Source organism: Schistocerca gregaria, chromosome 1 (genome assembly GCF_023897955.1).
Source record: "Schistocerca gregaria isolate iqSchGreg1 chromosome 1, iqSchGreg1.2, whole genome shotgun sequence".
NCBI lineage: Eukaryota > Metazoa > Arthropoda > Insecta > Orthoptera > Acrididae > Schistocerca > Schistocerca gregaria.
This window is the reverse complement of record NC_064920.1, coordinates 1,162,680,364-1,162,702,510: the sequence shown is the minus strand read 5'-3', so window position 1 is coordinate 1,162,702,510 and position 22,147 is coordinate 1,162,680,364.

Sequence of the window (22,147 nt, the reverse complement as noted above, 5' to 3'; positions counted from 1 at the left end):
ACTGAATAACATTAAAGTTAGTAGAGAGAGCTGCAGGAGGTAAAAAGTTTAGAAGAAGTAAGAGATTGGAATGCATCCAGCAGGTAGCTGAGGGCATGGGTTGGTAAGAAGACTCATGACTCAAAAAAAGAAAAATACTGTAGTATCATCTAGGTCATAATGCCATTATGCCAACCGAAAGTGTGTGTTTGCGTGTGGAATGTATTGTTGATGTGTATGCAGTGTATTGTAGTGTGGTGTGGACATGACCACTGATGATATAGTAGTGAATAGTGTAAAAGGTTTTTTGATAACATCGCTATTTGAATAAATTAACTTATTTTTAAAAGTAATTGCCGGACGCTGGTGGCCGAGCGCTTCTAGGGGCTTGAGTCTGGAACCGCGTGACCGCTACGGTCGCAGGTTCGAATCCTGCCTCGGGCATGGATGTGTCTGATGTCCTTAGGTTAGTTAGGTTTAAGTAGTTCTAAGTTCTAGGGGACTGATGACCTGAGATGTTAAGTCCCATAGCGCTCAGAGCCATTTCAACCATAGTTTAGAAAAACTTATTGCCCTTTCCAATTAAGAGGGCACGCTATCATTTTTTAAATGTCCAATGGATGATTAAACATCTAACTGCATAAATACATCGGATTGGCTGTGGACACAAAAATACAAGACTTTACTTCCAGAAATTATCAGTATCCAACATTCCTAACTTAATCATCACTATGGAATCTACAAGTTGACAGAATTAGAAGTCTTTCATTTAAGTAGTGCCGAACCTAAGAACCTATGTGGTCCCGCCGTTTAAAAACCGTCAAAACAACGTCCCACTGCAATCCACCCTTCCCCCTTCGACAAGTGAAAAACGCACTTCCTTCAATTTTTTCACTGACTTCTGTAAGTAGATTTAGTAAAAATTAAGTGTGTATCGGCAATGGTGAACCGAACCAACTAAGAAACGTTTGTTTAAAAGCTAGTTCAACTCAAATGAACAGAGTATATCTATCTATAGGCACAAAGATCACCAACTCCCATAATATTGCTAATCGTCCGCAAAATTCACTTTTATTTAGACAGCAGCTTATATGAAACGAAGCCTCGAGGCGGCAGAGGCACTGACTGAATGTGCAAGTCAGCTACACACGAGTTTCACCTTTGTTGCTTGCCCCTACACCACACTTCTCGCTCCAATCTCCAGTCAGCAGAAATCGGCAAAACACGGAAGCCTTGGTCAAACAGCACACACCGTGTGATCAAAAGCATCCACATGTCAGTGAGTGGACATTAATAAAGGTAGTGTAAACCTCCGCTTTTATGATGGTTTTAACTGTGTTGGGAACAGTTCAATGAACTGTCTGAATGTCCCTTTCAGGAATCGCAACAAGTGAAGGTAATGATGTTGAACGCTGCGTTCTGTAGCGAGACCGACATTGTAATACCAAGTGATTCCTTTAAGATCAGGCTGAGATTTTGTGAGGCGAAAGATTGATTTTACTCATATTAATAATACACTCCTAGAAATTGAAATAAGAACACCGTGAATTCATTGTCCCAGGAAGGGGAAACTTTATTGACACATTCCTGGGGTCAGATACATCACATGATCACACTGACAGAACCACAGGCACACAGACACAGGCAACAGAGCATGCACAATGTCGGCACTAGTACAGTGTATATCCACCTTTCGCAGCAATGCAGGCTGATATTCTCCCATGGAGACGATCGTAGAGATGCTGGATGTAGTCCTGTGGAACGGCTTGCCATGCCATTTCCACCTGGCGCCTCAGTTGGACCAGCGTTCGTGCTGGACGTGCAGACCGCGTGAGACGACGCTTCATCCAGTCCCAAACATGCTCAATGGGGGACAGATCCGGAGATCTTGCTGGCCAGGGTAGTTGACTTACACCTTCTAGAGCACGTTGGGTGGCACGGGATACATGCGGACGTGCATTGTCCTGTTGGAATAGCAAGTTTCCTTGCCGGTCTAGGAATGGTAGAACGATGGGTTCGATGACGGTTTGGATGTACCGTGCACTATTCACTGTCCCCTCGACGATCACCAGAGGTGTACTGCCAGTGTAGGAGATCGCTCCCCACACCATGATGCCGGATGTTGGACCTGTGTGCCTCGGTCGTATGCAGTCCTGATTGTGGCGCTCACCTGCACGGCGACAAACACGCATACGACCATCATTGGCACCAAGGCAGAAGCGACTCTCATCGCTGAAGACGACACGTCTCCATTTGTCCCTCCATTCACGCCTGTCGCGACACCACTGGAGGCGGGCTGCACGATGTTGGGGCGTGAGCGGAAGACGGCCTAACTGTGTGCGGGACCGTAGCCCAGCTTCATGGACACGGTTGCGAATGGTCCTCGCTGATACCCCAGGAGCAACAGTGTCCCTAATTTGCTGGGAAGTGGCGGTGCGGTTCCCTACGGCACTGCGTAGGATCCTACAGTCTTGGCGTGCATCCGTGCGTCGCTGCGGTCCGGTCCCAGGTCGTCGGGCACGTGCACCTTCCGCCGACCACTGGCGACAACATCGATGTACTTTGGAGACCTCACGCCCCACGTATTGAGCAATTCGGCGGTACGTCCACCCGGCCTCCCGCATGCCCACTATACGCCCTCGCTCAAAGTCCGTCAACTGCACATACGGTTCACGTCCACGCTGTCGCGGCATGCTACCAGTGTTAAAGACTGCGATAGAGCTCCGTATGCCACGGCAAACTGGCTGACACTGACGGCGGCGGTGCACAAATTCTGCGCAGCTAGCGCCATTCGACGGGCAACAGCGCGGTTCCAGGTGTGTCCGCTGTGCCGTGCGTATGATCATTGCTTGTACAGCCCTCTCGCAGTGTCCGGAGCAAGTATGGTGGGTCTGACACACCGGCGTCAATGCGTTCTTTTTTCCATTTGCAGGAGTGTAATAATTTAGTCATTGCAGGAAATTGGAATTATTGTAAACACTGTTGGCCGTCATTCACGAGAGCCTGGCAACTATTTTTGTGGTAAGCCAGAAACCGATGGAGAACGTACTAACCATATTTCCCAGTCCGCAAGTCCACATTCTTGTCCAGACCACTGCATTAAATGTTTCTATTCTCAGTTTGCTCAGCGGAATCTGAGTCTTTAACTACTGCTTAGTGAAGAGGGTTCCACACCAATCTTGCTCACGGTACCCATCCATGTGCACAAGATCTCATCATTTGTCTGCATATCAAGGAAGTTAGCACCCTTTATCGGGGTATAGTGGACATGTTGTAGTGATATGACACACGGTTAATGAGAAACACGTGGTTTATTCATGATGGAGCTCCAGACAAATGGAATTTGAAACATTTTATGTAAATCAACTCCGCTGTTCATTTTGGAGTATAATTCCAATGTCTGGAGTCAGTACCAAGAAGGTACTGGCAAGAGGGAAATGACCGGAGAGCAAAATTCCCAAAGCTACGTGGTTCTGCAGTTAAAACGCTATAATGCTGAAATCATATGGTTTCCAAAGAATGAGGGATGTGGTATGCAAACCTTTAAATACTCTAATGCAGAACATATATCTCCATAGTCTGACATACAGGCACCCTGCTAGCCCTCTACCCCAATCAGTATGGTGACAAACTTTAAAATCATAAAACTGCTTCCTTCTATACTATTCTGCTATTCTAGGAAATGGCCGAGCTCTTTCTCACTATGAAGGTACCGTCAGTGTATACCCGCAGCTCGAACTGCTTATAAACCAACTAGAATGAACTCGGCAGACAGCCGTTCTGTCTCTTAGGAAACTGGAGGCTTTCATACGTTTTTTTTTAAATCACAAACATAAGTATTCTCAATCACATTTCTGTGTCATTCGTGCTCATTAGTAGTACTAGCGGTTTTGACAGATGTTGCCGTTCCGCAGTAGTAAATGGAGCGAAGAAAAAAGACATGAATATTTTACGAGTAGTTACTTGATGCATTGAGTTACCACCCAGGTCCTGCTGCATGAAAATGCACCCAAAGAAACAGCGACTTTATACGAGTGAGAAAACTCCACAATCAGCAGCCAGTGGAGATGTAACAGTCTTATTGCCGTTTACAGTAGGGTCACAATGGATCTTTCTTTTGGACACAGAAGTCATAACCTGATGTTACGTAGTTTTACCCATGTGTCGGATAATACATCAATTTCATCTGAACACCACATGATTAGAGTACCTCCGCCTCACACTATTAAGGCAGCTATATGTGCCATCAGTCACCTCTCCTACAGAATACCCTAGGGAATGGCTTAAGTCTGTTAAACACATCGATTCTTCTCGTTCATACTTATGGAATAACATTGCTCGTGAGAACTAACTGTAATTCGGGAATGTCTATATCTGACTGCATGTTAGAGAACACTGCCTTGAATTGAGATGGATATCAATCGCCTGCTTTAATACAGCGTTTCTTTGTAATACTCATCTTTTTGGTTGAAATGTGGTTGCGAAAGGCCACGTAGTTTACAGGGGAAGGGGGAAATTAAAACCGAATATGCTCTTATTGCTTACGAGAGGACCTTCGTTAGTTTTATTTATGCCTTCCAAATCTGACACATCCCCACAACCCTACCATGACATCTAGAAACTGCAGATTTCTGGTGCTTTTTTATTCTAGTAATAAATGATTCATTAGTTGTCAGTGTTCCGATTGCACTTATCATCCTGGATCGTAAACTTTTCCTTACCCTACCTAAAGAATGTGGCCCCCAGGAGCATAATTTCTAGACAAACAGTAAGTTATACATTAGAACCTCAACTGTCTACCGCCGACAGCTCCACACACATACATATACACTCATATTACCAATCATGAGGTCTCGATTTTAACCACTTATACTTGCAAAACAGTTCTGTAGATGATGTAAGCACATTTAAATTTATCCGGTTAATAATATTACCAATTATTTTGTAAAAAGATTATCTAGATTCTCCAGTAATAACAACAAACAGGACATCCACCAGCACCTATCACACCTCGTTTTATAATCTTAAAGATCCATGATGATGGCACATGATCACCCCATTTCCGCTATTTCCTGTGCTAGATGTAGGATAATCTACGATTTTTTTTATTTTACGCAGGGTGGACATGAATAGGAGATGTGAGATAAGTTAGCCGGTCCCTGTGGCCGAGCGGTTCTAGGCGCTTCAGTCCCGAATTGCACTGCTGCTACGGTCCCAGGTTCGAGTCCTGCCTCGGGCATGGATGTGTGTGATGTCTTTACGTTGGTTGGGTCTAAGTAGTTCTAAGTTCTAGGGACTGAAGACCTGAGATGTTGAGTCCCATAGGGCTTAGAGCCATTTGAACTGTTTGTGAGATAAGTTAACCCATCAGTCAGGTTTACCGCTATAGAGCTCCGACCTGCACAGTTTCCTCATCTGTAATCGATGGCAGTTCTGTAGTTCTTTTTATTCAAATCAATGGATTTCACAAAATAATGGGATACAGGGAAAGATAGAGAGAAATGTTGACTGTATACTGCAGGCAACGTAAAATATCTGTACCTATTTAACTCATAAAACTGAAATGAAATGGACGGCGCCTATTTCCGTGTAAACATGACATATGCTATCGTAGCAATTGTACTTTTTTTAATAGATGATCGCTTATAAGACCTGCACTGACGTCAAATACAGTTGTAACAATCTCAGAGTGGCGTCCACTCGCACAGGGTGCTACTGGCAGTGTATGGGCGTGTTCCACAGGGAATCACAGCTGCACTTTCAGACAAACAATATGCAGTCGGGATAGTTGTCATTTATCTCACTTTGTTCTGTGGCCCACTGGAGTCGTTCAAATGGTTCAAATGGCTCTGAGCACTATGGGACTCAACTGCTGTGGTCATCAGTCCCCTAGAACTTAGAACTACTTAAACCTAACTAACCTAAGGACATCACAAACATCCATGCCCGAGGCAGGATTCGAACCTGCGACCGTAGCAGTCGCACGGTTCCTGACTGCGCGCCTAGAACCGCGAGACCACCGCGGCCGGCACACTGGAGTCGTGGCCTATTGCGTATTTGCAGCTTTTGTCGGAGTCGATAGCACTGCCAGTCCCCAGTCACTTGTTTCGCTGGAGACGGAGCCTCGCATTACAGTGGAATGAAGCATTTGGTGGCGGATGCTGGATGCGGTGGCTGGCGGCAGTGACGTTAGAAACAACGTTCTGGAGGGTTCTCCAAAATTTTGTTGTTGTTCAAGGACGGGGGGGGGGGGGGGGGGGGAGAGATATGTCGTGTGGTCTTATGGGACCAAACTGCTGACTAACTCAGGCTAGGGACGAAACACACACACCCAAGACTTCACCTTCTACTGTCTTCTGAGATACACTACGAAAACCCCCTATACCTTCCAGAGGGCACTTACATTCTACAAGCCACGGGGGCTAGTGCCCGACTCCAGACCGCAACACAAAATTATTTTACATACACGCCTCCCAGACAATCAGAATCAGGAGCAGAATGTAGCTATTTCCATCTGCCACTTCATGCTTCCTCAAGTATAGCACTTGTAAGGTGCTTCTTTTTAGCACTTTTTTCCAACGGTTGTCAGTCAATATCGAGGAACATAATCGCTCTTAAAGTTAGCCAAGTCGGCTCTGGCCACTACGCATACAGGACGATTGCGGAAAGGCCGTCTCATCATCTTCAGGCGAACCGAAAACTTTTTGCCCTGCACAAAGTATACGGTGCATATATGAATATCTGTAGCGCATAGCAAGCAGACCCATCTAATACTCTACATAGCAATCGCCACCTTCATCCACATGTAGTTTTTGCTGCTCTCTAGTAGAACATCTCTTCTGTGACTCACAGCGAGATGCGCGATAAAACTGAAAAAAAAAAAATCCAGACATGTACGTATGGGAGTGGCCCTGTGAGGGCTCCTCAACTTAGTCAGGTACAATGTTGCAAAAATCAGGACTTCAGCTGCAATATTTTCGGCTACTTGGAGACAAATTGCACCCATTAATGGACTTTATTCATGTTCCCAAACAACGATTGAATGTTTATGGATGACAGTGCTCAATAACACCGGCCACAGTTATTCGCGATTGGTTTAGAGGTCATTCTGAACAATTAAAGAGTATAAATTGACCTCTCACATCAGCCGTCATGGATCCCATTGAATATTTGCGGAATATAATCGAGAGGTGTACAACATCCTGCTCCAGCAACACTTTCGCAGTTATCGACGGTTATAGACGCAGTTATAGATAAATATTGTCGAGTTACTGAACTACGCTGGGCAATAGGAGCGACACAATATTAGATTGTATCTCGTGACTTTTGTAATGTCAGTGCATGTTAAATGTGTTGTCTGTTCTCTTGCACATGTCCAGCAGAACAGGCACCAGATTTCAATATATTAGTATCCTACTTACATAGATAGATCGTCTACAAATTTTGATAAGTGAATTTGCGAATATCAAAACGTGTGTCATTAATGGCGATATTGTTGCATTAGATTGTCTTAGAACGTTAAATCTGACATATATTTCTACCCGCTCCTGAGAAAAAGAGGTCTTAGCATGTAGACAGACAGACGGGCAGCGAGTGATTCTGTAACAGCTCCGTTTCTCCCGACTGAGGTATGGAACCCTAAAAAACAGAAGAAGAAGAAGAAGAAACGAAAGCACAACCGTTACGACACGTCCGGAGTTCTAGCGAGATACATCACCATAATCTTGAACAGTTTTCAGTCACAGGTTGGGTCCGTTATGGAACACAGGCCTCGGTATCTATTCCTGTTTTCCTACCACCTCTCTGTGTTCACTCTGGTCCCGTCCTCGTACCTTCTTTCAACACACTCCTCCACACCTTTCTCCCATCTATCCCTTGGTCTTTATTTTATGTCGTTTCCTTAACATCTCCATCTCACGGATGTTCTTGGGAATGCTCCTGTTTTCCATTCTCGTTATGTGCCCATACCATCTTAGCCTTCATATTTCTGACCTGGTCTGGAAGGGTTCCTCTTTCGGTATTTCCTTTACCCTTCCATTCCTCATCCGTCTCTCCTTGTTACTCTTATTCAATTTCTGAGGAATGTCTTTCTACGCACCTGTAATCTACTTACATCTCTTTTCTTCAGTATCCACGTTTCAGATGCATAGATCACACTTCGCAGGAATGCTTCTGCCTGTCTGTCACTGGTCACTGTTCTATTTCTCAAGGCTTCCATTTTCCTCTACCACACTTCACAAGCACTTGATACTCTCCACCTTCTTCAGTTGTCCACCTCCAATCCTTGTTCCGGTAGTTGATCTATCTTTCTAGTTAGTTGTAACAGTTTTTATATTAAATTTCATTCATACTGTCTCGCAGTTTTTCCCAAGCATCTCTCTGTTCCTGAATCTTCTTCTCCATGCTTCCCCAGATCATCAAGTCATCCGCAGACACCACTGCTTTCGTCTTGTCTTCTGTAGTTTTTCCTGCCACCTCAGTCATTATCTTATCCAAGCCTACAGTGAAGAAGAGAGCCACTACCCTGTTTCACGCTACGTGTCTTCTAGGAAAAACCTGTCTTTTCATTTCCATCTCACACGTCCACAGTACATCTCCTTCTCTATGATTGTTCTCTTTATCGAACACTTTCTCTTCTAGTGTTTCCCACAACGCTTTCCTACGGACGCTATCAAATATCTATTCTGTACCGAGAAAGACCAACACAAAGTCTTCTCCAGATTCATAGTGGTGCTCCTGGTGCACCTATCTGCAAACATATGGTCAAAAATTGACCTACCAGTTCTGAAACCATGCTGTTCCTCTGCCAGTTTGTTCTCCTCCCTTGTTCTGATTTTACCTTCCAGAATCTTTTCAAATACCTTGGCGCAGTGTGATATAGTGTGGTTCACCTGTAGTTTCTATAATCCCTTTCTTGAATGTAGGGGCGATTCGTGTCATATTCCAATTAGGGGTGGGAAAATCCGACCAGTTAAAAACCGATACTGGTATTTTTGTTCTGAATAATCGTTATTTTTCGATATCCGTTTACTCTCCGTTATAACAATTTTTTTATTTTTCGCTAGTAACCGAGTAAAAAAAGGAAAATCAATTAGCCATAGCAGCAGTGATAAAAAATTTTCTTTTTATATCAACTATTTTTTTTAAAAAAAGCAATAGTTTTCATCCGTAAATTTTCTGTTATTATAGAAACTGGGAAAAGCGATCAGTACAATTTTTGTAGCAACTCCAACAGAAATGCGGGACAAACACACGGCATGAGAATCGGTAAAGCGCTGCTGAGGCAATAATTTTCTCGTTGTCGTGTGTCATGGCTTAAGAGACTCGTGTACGTGCCCCGCCTTTTCTATACGGTAGTTTTTCGCTGGCGTCGCCGGACATAAGTTGTTTTGCGGAATGGCAACAACCCTAGTCTGGAAATATTTTTACGAAGTGGTGTAACAATGAAGTACAATGCTACATTTGATTTAAAAGATCAAATATTTGTATGCCATTCCTGTGAAATAATGAAAGAGGAAGGCAATTTGGTAAAAGTAATCAATGAAAAACTTAACAAGAAGTCATCCACTACACTAAATAATAAAAATGGAAAATAGCTAATCTGTTGCCTTTGGTATACACCTTTTATCTGCTTGTAGCCCTTGAAAAAGGACTAATTAACACCAAAAATAGACATTGAACTTCAGTTTCCAATACAGGTCTGATACCTAATTACTCGATTGTTATGCAGATCTTCAAAAAATTAGAATTAAATAGACAATACCGTTGATTTATTCCAGTATGCGACCACTTATCACCTTTCGAGAAATTTTTGAATGGGTGGAAAGAGTAAGTTTCCTTTTATTTGCCTATCTCATTTAACATTTTAGTTCTGTTTATTTTAAAACAGAGACGGGCAATCATTTTTCAGTCTACGTTAGATTTCTACGTTTATTACAGGAAATAATACATTACTGGTCATTAAATTTGCTACAGCACGAAGATGACGTGGTACAGACGCGAAATTTAACCGACAGGAAGTAGATGCTGAGATATGCAAATGATTAGCTTTTCAGAGAATTCACACAAGGTTGGCGCCGGTGGCGACATCTACAACGTGCTGACACGAGGAAAGTTTCCAACCGATTTCTCATACACAAACAGCAGCAGACCGGCGTTGCCTGGTGAAACGTTGTTGTGATGCCTTGTGTAAGGAGGAGAAATGCGTACCATCACGTTTCCGACTTTCATCAAGGTCGGTTTGTAGCCCATCGGGATTGCAGTTTATCGTATTGCGACATTTCTGCTGGCGTCGGTCGTGATCCAATGACTGTTAGCAGAATATGGACTCGGTGGGTTCAGGAGGGTAACACGGATCGCCGTGCTGGATCCCAACGGCCTCGTATCACTAGCAGTCGAGACGACAGGCATCTTATCCGCATAGCTGTAACGGGTCGTGCAGCCACGTCTCGATCCCTAAGTCAACAGATGAGGGCGTTTGCAAGACAACCATCTGCACCAACAATTCGACGTCGTTTGCAGCAGCATGGACTATCAACTCGGAGACCATGGCTGCAGCTACCCTTGACGCTGCATCACAGACGGGAGCGCCTGCGATGGTGTACTCAACGACGAACCTGGGAGCACGAATGGTAAAGCGTCATTTTTTTTCGGATGAATCCAGGTTCTGTTTACAACATCATGATGGTCGCATCCGTGTTTGGCGACATCGCAGTAAACGCACATTGGAAGCGTGTATTCGTCATCGCCATTCTGGCGTATCACCTGGCGTGCTGGCACGGGGTGCTATCGGTTACGCGTCTCGGTCACCTCTTGTTCGCAATGACGGCACTTGGAACAGTGGACGTTACATTTCAGATGCGTTACGACCCGTAGCTCTACCCCTCATTCGATCACTGCGAAACCATACATTTCAGCAGGATAATGCAGGACCGCGTATTACAGGTGCTGTACAGGCCTTTCTGGATACAGAAAATGCTCGACATCTGCCCTGGCCAGCACCTTCTCCACATCTCTCGCCAATTGAAAACGTCTGGTGAATGGTGGCCGAGCAATTAGCTCGTCACAATACGCCAGTCACTACTCTTGATGAACTGTGGTATCGTGTTGAAGCTGCATGGGCAGCTGTACCTGTACACGGCATTCAAGCTGTGTTTGACTCAAATGCCCAGACGTATCAAGGCCGTTATTACGGCCAGAGTTGGTTGTTCTGGGTACTGATTGCTCAGGATCTATGCTCCCAAATTGCGTGAAAAAGGAATGACATGTCAGTTCTAGTATAATATATTTGTCCAATGAATGCCAGTTTATCATCTGCATTTCGTCTTGGTGTAGCAATTTTAAGGGGAGACGGTCGCAGAAATAATGAAAAATTTACAAATTATTTGTATTTGCTTCTTTTATAGTTGAGATTATTATCCCAAATTTTTTCCTGGAAATTCGAATTAGAAATGGCATAAAAAACGATTAGTAATAGAATCTATGAATCCAATATGAGATTTGCTTATTGACTAAGATGTATAGGGATTGGGACAGATGGTGTAAACCCTTTAAGTGGTATTTTGAACATGCCTGGTCATCCCCTAAAATGTTCTGCAATGAATACTGCTCTCCTAATGCAGTTGCAGAAGTAAGTAAAAAGATCATGATAATGGCATCCTGGGAGGAATTCAAGAAAATTGTGAAGCAACTAATAGCAACGATATAGCAGTTTCCTGTGACAGTTCCTGGATGAAAAGGTGGCATACTTCACTTCATGGAGTTTCAACAATCATTAGTGTCGACACTGGAAAAGTATTAGACTTATAGGTAATGTCTAAATATTGTTCTGCATGTTCCTTGCAGAAGAAATATATTGATGCAGGTAAAGAAACAGAATGACAAGAAGCCCATAAAGCTGTTTGTAGCAGAAACTGTGCTGGCTCCAGTGGTGGGATGGAAATTGCAGATATGAAATTCATTTTCCATAATTCTTTGCAAAAGTATGGAGTAAGATACACACAGTATTTAGGAGATAGAGACTCTAGTGCTTTCAAGAATGTAGTTGAATGTCAGCCCTATGGAAAAGATTGCACTATTGAGAAACTGGAGTGCTGCGGCCATATTCAGAAGAGGATGGGTGGACAACTCCGAAGACTTGCTAAAGACAATAAAGACAAGCCACTGGGAGCAAAAATAGACTAACAAAGAAGAGAATTGACAGCCTACAAGTCTATTATGGTGCTGCAATTAGAAGTAACCTCACAAGCTCGGACAGTATGAGGAAAGCAGTATGGGCCATTTGGTTTCATTACTTGTCGACAGACACTACATCTCAACATGGCCTCTGTTCTAATGAAGGGTGCAAATTTTTGAAAGGTAAGAAAAGTGGGGAAGCTTATACCCATAAAAATGACCTTCCTTATGAGGTTTCAATGGCTATTAAACCAACTTTTAGAGTACTGGCTTCACCATAACTGCTAGAAAAATGTCTGCAAGTTAAAACACAGAACCCAAATGAAAGTTTCAATGCTCGTATTTGGAAAAGATGTCCAAAGACTGTGTTTGTTTCCAATTTGGTGGTCAAGATTTCTGCTTTGGAAGCTGCAGCAGTGTTTACTGATGGGAATGTGGCAAGACTTCATATCCTCGGCAAGTTGGGCTTTACACCTGGAGTCTTCACTGAGCTGATACTGCATATCATCGCTAAGCAAAGAATTGCGATGGCGGAGACTTCAGAACATACAAAAAATTGCTAGACAAAGGAGCAGAGAAGCTAAAAGAGCTGTAGAGGATGATGAGGAAGAAATGGAATATGGGTATAGGCATTTTTAGCTAAGGTATGATAGTTTTTTTTAACGTATCATCCAAACTTTAAAATTATTTTTCTGCAACTTAAGGTTTTCTGCTTTCACGAACACATACATAAAAAACTACTGGAAGGTTTGCAATGAACGTTGGCACACCAATGCTTTTACTTTGAAGCAATATTTAAGTGGAACAACATTTTAATCGAGATATTATACACAGTTTTGTGGTTGATAATATATTGAAAAGTTTGCTTGTAAAAAATGTTCGAATCCAACATATCACAAAAAATAATAGCATTAATTTACCAAACAGGTACGGCACTTAATTGTACAACTTGTAAGTAGGCTGTTTATGTTATTATATTTCTAACGCCACCGCCACGTAGCGGTCTGTATGAAAATCACTGGCTGTGCTGTGTGCAGTCTGTGGCTGGGTGGCATTGTTGAAATTTGCTACTGTAGTGTTGGGCAGTTGGCTGTTAACAGCGCGTAGCGTTGCGTAGTTGGAAGTGAGCCGCCAGCAGGGGTGGATGTGAGGAGAGAGATGGCGGAGTTTTGAGAGCGGATGATCTGGACGTGTGTCCATCAGAGACAGTAAATTTTGTCAGACTGGATGTCATGAACTGCTATATACATTATGACGTTTGAACACTATTAAGGTAAATACATTGTTTGTTCTCTATCAAAATCTTTCATTTGCTAAGTATACCTATCAGTAGTTAGTGCCTTCAGTAGCTTGAATCTTTTATTTAGCTGGCAGTATTGGCGCTCGCTGTATTGCAGTAGTTCGAGTGACGAAGATTTTGGTCAGGTAAGAGATTTGTGAAAGGTATAGGTTAGTGTTAGTCAGAGCCATTCTTTTGTAGGGATTATTGAAAGTCAGATTGCGTTGCGCTAAAAGTACTTTGGGTCAATTTAAGCACAGTCATGTATAATTTTTCTGAGGGGACGTTTCAACCTATTACTGTAGATTATTTTACCATTAAAAAAATTTTCCAAATTTGCCTCGAAATTATGAAAAAGTGTACCTTAAAATAATAATGCAGTAAAAAATTCAAATTATCTCACTGCAATAGATTGTTCTAAAAAATTCTGATTTTTTTTTACTCATACTAGATACCTATATGTAAGTGTGCAAAATTTCAATGAGATTGAACAAAAAGTGGCAAAGATATGGATTTACAAACACATCAGTGCAAGACTGCCACCGTCTCCCTATAATGGCCAGTAGTGTAGGAATGAAAAACCGACGATCGGTTATTTCAGAAACGAGTTATTTTGAGTTATTTTAACAGTCGGAACAAACAGGTGTGGGAAAAAAAACGATATAACAAAACCAGTTGTTTCCTTGATAACCGCCATTACTACGTCCACTCTTCTGGAGTCTTCTTCTAACTCCACAACACCCTCATCACACGATACAATCCGATACACCTGTGTATATCAGAACGTCTAGCAGACACAGGGGAAGACTGAGCAAGGAGCTGGGCGGGATCGGGGAAAACAGAATTAGCGAAAGAATGGAGCCGTGCAGGCGCCACAAACTCGCCCCTCAAAGCGCCCGCGTAGTGTGGGCGGGTCGCGCTCGGCGCCTCCACTTCTGTGTGCCGGGTCGGCCCGTGCCCGGCCAGTGACTGGGAGCGGGTCCGCTCCCTGGAGGAGGCCTGCGCTCCATTACCTGCGGGCGCGCGCGCCTGCCGCCTGAATATTTGATGGCCGGCGCGCGGCGCGCGGCACGCTCTTCCCCGGTTCCCGTCGGTTCCCCAGGGAGCACGCGCGCAGATGCAGCCCTCCCTGGCCTCCTCCGCGACGCGCCGCCATCTCCGGTCTTCACGAACAATGAACTGAAATTATTGGGCTTATCGGAATTCCGAGACAGCCGGCGCAGAAAGTAGCGGCCATCGACCGGGAAAATTAGGTTTCCACCAGCCAGTGTCTGTATCAGAGCTCCGCCGGGCTCTGGGAATTGAGTGCGCCGCCCGGAGTGTGAGCAAATCGAGTGCCACCTGCTGGTACTGTTGCAATAATTTCGTGTGGCCCAGTGGCGCGGTACGAATCTTTCAATTAGTCGCCACTTCGCGACTAGCGCGTCCCTAACGTTGCCTAGTAATCCTGCCAGAGAAAGGGGACCTGCAATTTAGCGTTGGAATCCCACCAGGTGTCGCTTCTGCGACTCCTCACATCGCTAGGTGAATGCTGGTTTAAAATGGACAATTCTGTAGTGCAACCAGGATCCAATCCCAGGACATTTCCATTTTCAGACACGTTAGACCATCAAACAAAAGAGTAAACTTCAGCCATACCTACACACATACTGAGCTGTCAGTTAAGTCACGGGATAGCGATATTTATTTTCCGGCCGAAGTGACCGAGCGGTTCTAGGCGCTACAGTCTGGAACCGCGCGACCACTACGGTCGTAGGTTCGAATCCTGCCTCAGGCATGTATGTGTGTGATGTCCTTAGGTTAGTTGGGTTTAAGTAGTTCTGAGTTCTAGGGGACTGATGACCTCAGTAGTTAAGTCCCATAGTGCTCAGAGCCATTTGATTTGATATGTACTTATACAGATGACGGTAATACCACGTACATTAGGTATAAATGGGTTGCGCATTGGGTGAGCTACCATTTGTACCCAGGTGATTCACGTGAAAGGATGTCTTGCTCACTTATGGCTACACGAGGGTAATGAACAAACTTTTAACGCGGAAAGGTAGTTGGAGCGAGAAACATGGGACATTCCATTTAGGAGTCGTTAGGGAATTCAATATTGCTAGATGAACAGTGTCAAGAGTGTGCCGAAAATAGCAAATTTAAAGCATTACATCTCTACATCTACATCTACATCCCTACTCCGCAAGGCACCTAACGGTGTGTGCCGGAGAGTACTTGAGTACCTCTATCAGTTCTCCCTGCTACTCTAGTCTCGTATTGTTCGTGGAAAGAAAGATTGTCGGTATGCCTCTGTGTGGGCTCTGATCTCTCTGATTTTATCATCATGGTCTCTTCCCAAGATATACGTAGGAGGGAGCAATATACTGCTTGACTGCTCGGTGAAGGTATGTCCTCGAAACTTCAACAAAAGCCCATATCGAGCTACTGAGCGTCTCTCCTGCAGAGTCTTTCACTGGAGTTTATTTATCATCTCCGTAATGCTTTCGTGATTACTAAATGATCCTGTAACGAAGCGCTCTGCTCTCCGTTGGATCTTCAATCAACACTATCTTGTACGGATCCCACACTTGTGAGCAATATTCAAGAAGTGGGCGAACAAGTGTACTGTAACTACACGGACAGTCCAGAGAGCAGCGGCGTTTGCGTAGAGATGTCAGTACTATCAGACAAGCAACCCTGATAGAAATAACTGCAGAAATCAATGTGGATCGTACGACGAACGTATTCATTAGGACAGTGCGGCAAAATTTGGCGTTAATGAGCTGTTGCAGCAGACGACCGACGCGAGTGCCTTTGCTAACAGCGCGACACTGACTGCAGTGCCTCTCTTGCGCTGTTGACCATATCGGTTGTACCGTAGACGATTGGAAAATCGTGAACTGGACACATGATTCTTGTTTTCATTCCAAGAGCAGATGGCAGGGTTCGAGTTGTAATTATGTAATAGGCGTATTTAAACTGTTTTAGCATGTAATTATCTGAACTGTTTCTTATTTAAATTGTTTTGTTAATTAAATTGCATTGTGTATTATTGAGAAAGAGCGGGAAACCGCGCATAGATACATTTTGAGAAAGAGCGGGAAACAGCGCGCAGTAATACATCTGTAATGGTAGCAGGGATTGTCTGCACCAAAAACCATTGTTGGCGGCGAGACCGCACTTTTGTAGCATTGAGCGTTGGAAGCGAGCAGTTGCGAGTAAGATGTGAGACGAGGCAGTCGTAGCTAGCGAGACATGAGAGGAGGTCGCTGTAAGCGAGGTATGAATTAACACTTTGAAAGAAGCGGTGTGCTCGCCAGCCACTCGCTATATGTAGCGCAATGCTAGTTTTTAAGAATTTTTGTAAAGAACTATACCCCTTGTAATTGTTTGTCAAGATCGTTCTCAGAATATAGTTAACTTCTACCAGATTAAATGCATTAAGAATTTTCTATCCCAAAATCATTCACGTAAATGCTTTACGGAATTTATTGTTATCTTAAAAGAAAAGTCTAAACTGAGCTTCAGCTTTTATCAAATCTAAATTAACTTCAACTTAAAGAATTCCAGTCACAAAGTATTATGAAACTCCACCAGCAGCTTATAATTATGTTAAAGAGAAGTAAGTATATTCATTCCACAGTTTGCTGTAGCAGTCAGATGGCGATCCAGTATAAATAATTAAAGGTAAGAATCAGTCTTAATAATTTCAGGTAACGACTGAGGGCCACGGCGACAACACATTTTATGTTTCGTCGTAATAATCAGAAGGTAGTCTTGACAGAGCAGCAGTTAAAAGATTTTAAGAGACGCAGCGTTCAGTCAGCAAGCAAACGTTCATCCAATATTAGACGGGAAGGTTTCAGAGTGTTGCGCAGACCCAACGAGGTCATGGACCCAAAGCACTGTGCAAGCTGCCGGTGCCTCCATAATGGTGTGCGCTGTGTTTACGTGGAATGGGTTGACTCCTCTGATTCAAATGGACCAATCATTGACAGTAAATAGCTCTGTTCGGCCACTTGGAGACCATTTATGGCCATTCATGTTTCCAAACAACGATGTCATGTCATCTGCTCACAGCTGTCCGCGGTTTGTTTAAAGAAAATTCTAGACAGTTCGAGCTAATGATTTGGCCACCAGATCGCCTGACATGAATCCCACCGAACATTTATGGGACATAATCGAAAGATCTTCTAACATCAACACTTGTACAATTATGGATGGCTGTAGAGGCAGTGTGGTTCAGTATTTGTGCAGTGGACCTCCAACGACTTTTAGGGTCCACGCCACGTCCATATGTTGCACTGCGCTGGGAGAAAGGACCACGATATTACACTGAGGAGCCAAAGGAATTGGCACACCTGCCTAATATCGTGTAAGGTGCCCGCGAGCATGCAGAAGTGCTGCAACACGGCATGGCATGGATTCGACCGATGTCTAAAGTAGTGCTGGAGGGAACTGACACCACGAATCCTGCAGGGCTGTCCATAAATCCGTAAGAGAACGAGAACGTGGAGACCTCTTCTGAGCAGCACGTTGCAGGGCATTCCAGATATGCTCAATGAAGTTCATGTCTGGGGAGTGTGGTGGCCAGGGGACGTGTTTAAACTCAGAGGAGTGTTCCTGCAGTCATGCAGTAGCAATCCTGGATGTATGGGGTATCGCACTGTCCTGCTGGAATTGTCAAAGTCCATCGAAATGCACAGTGGACATGAACGGAGCAGCTGACCTGACAGGATGCTTACGTAAGTGTCAGCTGTCAGAAGTATCAGGAGATTTGGAGCTTCCACCAGCTTGAACAGTCCCTTGCTGACTTGCACGCCCATCCCCTCGACACAATTTGAAACGAGTCTCGTCCTACCAGGCAACACGTTTCCAGTCATCAACAGTCCTAACTCGGTGTTGATGGGCTAGGTGTGTTGTGAGTCCATCAATGGTACACGAGAGGGTCTTCAACTCCGATATCCCGTATTATCGATGTTTCGTTCAATGGCTCGCAAGCTGACACTTGTTGATGACCCAGCATTGAACTCTACAGCAATTTGCGGAAGGTTTGCACTTCTGTAACTTTGAACGGTTCTCTTCAGTCGTCGTTTGTCCAGTTCTTGAAAGATCTTCTCCGTCCTCAGTGATGTAGCAGATCTGATGTTTAAGAAGATCCCTGATATTCACGGTACATTCGTGAAATTGTCTTACGGGAAAATAACCACGTCGTCGCTACCTCGGAGATGCTGTGCCCCATCGCTAGTGCGTCGACTACAGCACCACGTTCGAACTCACTTAAATCTCGATAACCGGCCATTGCAGCAGCAGTAACCGATCAGTCAACTGCGCCAGCCACTAGTGTTGCATAGGCATTGCTGAAAGTAAGGCCATATTCTGCCTGTTTACATATCATTCTATTTGAATGCGCATGCTTATCGCAGTTTCTTTGGCGGTTCAATGTAGGAGGCATCCAATGACTTTCGTCACCTCAGTCTATACAGGCTGTTTCTATTGTTGGATCTATATATCGTAAATGACGTAGAATGCTCACGTCCCTATCTGTGCTGTGTTAAGATATGAAATCATCATACGAGGGTTGGAACTTAAATAAAATCAACTATTAATTCACAACCGATACAAAAGAGTTACATGTTTGCAACTGAAACTGTCCTTCAAAGTAGTCACCAGCGTTGTGTACAGCCCGTTGCCAGCGATGTGGAAGTTGTAGCATACCGTTAGAAAAGCCTGTTCTGTTGATGGTGCGAATGGAGCGGCGTGTAGAATCTCTGGAACAGCTCTGAAGCGAATACCACGAGGTGGTTCCTCCATCTTCAGAATCAAATCAAAATGAGTTAATTCCGGTGAGTACGGTGGATGGTACAGTACTTCCCGGTCCCATCGACCGAGCAGAGCAGCTCCCGCATTGTCGTGCAAAATGATTGGTGGGTTGGGCAGTAAGAGTCGTTGCTTCTTTTGCAAAGCTGGTCGTAGGTGATGCTTCAAAAACGAACTGTAATACTGTGCATTGACTGTCTGCCGTGGAGGAACGTAGTGCATTAGGATAACACCATCACAGTCGTACACGAGAATCACCATAACTTTCACCATACTGGGGCTCTGGAGCATCACCTGCGACCAACTTTGCGAAATATGAATATGAATATGGAGTGATGCATGCCTACGTGTATGTATGCAATCTTTCAATGTAACGAAGGCGTGCTGAAAAATAATGCCTTAGAATTCTTTAAGTGAAAACACTGAAAGCTTTTCAAATAACACAAACGTGATTAACATTCAAAATGTTCAAAAGTTTCTGGATTCATAAGGGACCAAACTGCTAAGGTCATCGGTCCGTTGACTTACACCATACTGAAAATAACCTAACTAACCTCCCGAGGGAGGACTCGAAACTCCGGCCGGAGGGGCACGCAATGCGTGACGTGGGGCCTAAATCCATTAACATTCAGCTTCTTTATTATTCATTATTAATATCATCACTTTCCTGCTACATGTCTCAAAACTGTAGCTTGTTACAAGGCGTTGTGTAACGAAATTATGTCGGTGCGTGCCCAACAGCACGCTGTAATCGACTTTTGAATGCGAAGAGTCCGTTTACGTCAACTTGACAATGTCAGACCGCACACACGAGCGCTGCGACGTGTGCTACAGTCTGACGCCTTGGTTTCACTATCATCGACTATTCTCCATACTGTTTTCATTAGTTTCCAAAACTTGAAAAACATCTGAGGACTTCACTTTCACAGTGATGAAGCGATGCAAACAGAGATCAGGTTGTGGCTCCGTGAACCAAGTCAAACGTTCTACACTGACTGTATCAACAAACTCGTCTCTCATAGGGAGAAATATATTTGTCTCTTGCGTGACTTCGTTGAGAAATAAATATATAGACGTAAAGAATAAATATGCAGAATGTTAGTAACGTTTGTCTTATTTAAGAAACTGTAGGAGTTCTAATATAAAATATTCCGAGTCATTTATTTTCAGCACGGTCTCGTATCAATACAAGTATCTAGTCTGATAACAATTTCTTTAAAAACAGATTTTCCAGGAACGCTTTTGAACAGTACTTGTGGTCTGTTTCAGGAGTAAGGTGGCAGTTGCAACTTTTTGGAGTAGGTTTACAAGTTATTGTCCGTTTCCTCCAAGAGTCCTTCCCAATTTTAGTGTAATGTATTATAAATAACATTCTGTTGCTACCCACAGGAAATATATCACTATTTTAAAATTCCTAACTTATGGAAGGAAAGACTTATCCTACATGCAATGTTGTTCGCTCCTGAGTTTCAGGTGGTGTTAGAGCAATTTAAGTAAATGTTGTAGGAAATTTCTTATAGAATGTGTGTGTGTGTGTGTGTGTGTGTGTGTGTGTGTGTGTGTGTGTGTGTGTGACGTCCTAAGGGAGCAAACTGCTGAGATCATCGGTCCCTTGACTTACACACTACTGAAAATAACTTAAACCAACTTACGCTGAGAACAACACACACACACATGCCCGAGAGAGGACACAATTCTCCGGTGCCTCAAAACCGCGTGACCACTCTGCGCGGCTCTTATAGAATGTGAGTACCTTAAGATTAAAGGAGACCACTCACCGAAAATCAGAAGCATTGAGATGTCAATAGGCACAAACAAAAGAGGGAAAATTTGCTAGCTTTCGGAGATTGACGAGAGTACTGAAACACAAATACACACACTCGCATATACAATACAAGTGTGTGTGTCTTTGGGGGGGAGGGGGGGTGCTGCAGCTCGTCGAAGGATATCTCCGAAAACTAGCAAGCTTTCCTTCTTTTGTGTGTGCCTATCGACTCCTCAACGCTTCTGCTTTTCGGTGGGTTGTCTCCTTTCATCCTACAGTTGCTAACGTAAGGTTCATAAACAGCAAAAAGTAAACAATCCTTAATTACTTGACCGATCTCATGATTGGGGACCAAGCAGACAACTATAATCTGTAGGCAAGCGCTGGTTCTATGTATCAAAATCCTAGTCCTCTATCCACGTAGAATAGAGAGCCTGCATGCACGCTGTTAATGTAACAACCGTATAAGTTAAAAGAGCAAAACCTGACAACTAAAGTCGACAAAGAAAGAATTTGATCTAAGATAAGGTGTTAATAATGTAGTTAGTAATGCAGGTATCATCATAACTGACGCAGGGAATACGCCATATCAAGCTATAACAAAACAGAACATCAAGTGTATGACAATAACGTCGAATCCCAAAATCGCGACCACAAACTTACGCCCATACGGAATTAATGAGACTGCCGAAATAGATTCTGTCAGATTTGGTAAGAAAAAATAGCAGTTAGGAAAACTATAACTACACTGAAGCCCTCCCCAATGATTCTGGAGAATAAAGCATTTTTCAAATTTGGTTTTTGCTAGACCTAGAGTATATTGATAAGATTTTGAAATAACAGATGAGGAAGAGGCGACCTAGTCCAACGTCTCGAAAACACATACAGATGCTTGGAAGTTGTAACCGTTATAATACGGTGCTTTGATATGAAAAGTAAACAACAACCGTTATAAAACGATGATTTTGATATAAAAAGTAAACAACGCCTCAGTGGTGCTCTAAATGCTTAACTACGTTGACTGTATGTCAATGCTAGGGGAGTAATTTTCAGTAGAGCATTTGAAAGTTTCTGACATTGAAGATACATTTTTCATGCACTATTTTTAAAGATTTTCGTCTTATCTTTCTAAGAAGAATTTTATT